Source organism: Anneissia japonica, unplaced genomic scaffold, assembly GCF_011630105.1.
Source record: "Anneissia japonica isolate Jap-2015-1 unplaced genomic scaffold, ASM1163010v1 scaffold56282_len577_cov86, whole genome shotgun sequence".
Taxonomy (NCBI): Eukaryota; Metazoa; Echinodermata; class Crinoidea; order Comatulida; family Comatulidae; genus Anneissia; species Anneissia japonica.
In genome coordinates this window covers 1-577 of record NW_022682688.1, presented here as the reverse complement: position 1 = coordinate 577, position 577 = coordinate 1, and the positions used below count along the sequence as shown (strand labels likewise).

The following is a 577-nucleotide window of genomic DNA, read 5'->3' as shown; positions in this document are numbered from 1 at the left end:
GTACATGCAGTGCAGGCTGGGAAGGGACTCATTGTGAACAAGGTAAGTGAATGTTTTATAATTTTCATTAAAATAATATTTAAGGATAGTTTACTATTTATGTCTTTTCATTGCAATGTTTTTACTCCTTTTAGCAATTGATCTGTGTTTATCCACCCCATGTGAGAATGGAGGAGTCTGCAATAACTTTCAGACAAGTTACAACTGTACATGCAGTGCAGGCTGGGAAGGGACACACTGTGAACAAGGTTAGTGAATGTTATAATTTTCTTTAAAATTATATTTAATGATAGTTTACTATTTATGTCTTTTCATTGCAATATTTTTACTCCTTTTAGCAATTGATCTGTGTTTACCATCCCCATGTGAGAATGGTGGAGTCTGCAATAACTTTCTGACAAGTTACAACTGTACATGCAGTGCAGGCTGGGAAGGGACTCATTGTGAACAACGTAAGTGAATGTTTTATAATTTTGTTTAAAATAATATTTAATGATAGTTTACTATTTATATCTTTTCATTGCAATGTTTTTACTCCTTTTAGCAATTGATCTGTGTTTATCCTTCCCATGTGAGA

General features: G+C 33.1%; 1 long non-coding RNA gene across 1 annotated transcript; it reads left to right on the top strand.

Moving 5' to 3' along the window:
- On the top strand, positions 1-451 carry LOC117107641. Its single transcript, XR_004445270.1, has 3 exons — positions 1-42; positions 135-248; positions 339-451. It is a non-coding gene; the product is annotated as an uncharacterized LOC117107641 (long non-coding RNA).
- The last annotated feature ends 126 nt before the right edge of the window (positions 452-577 follow it).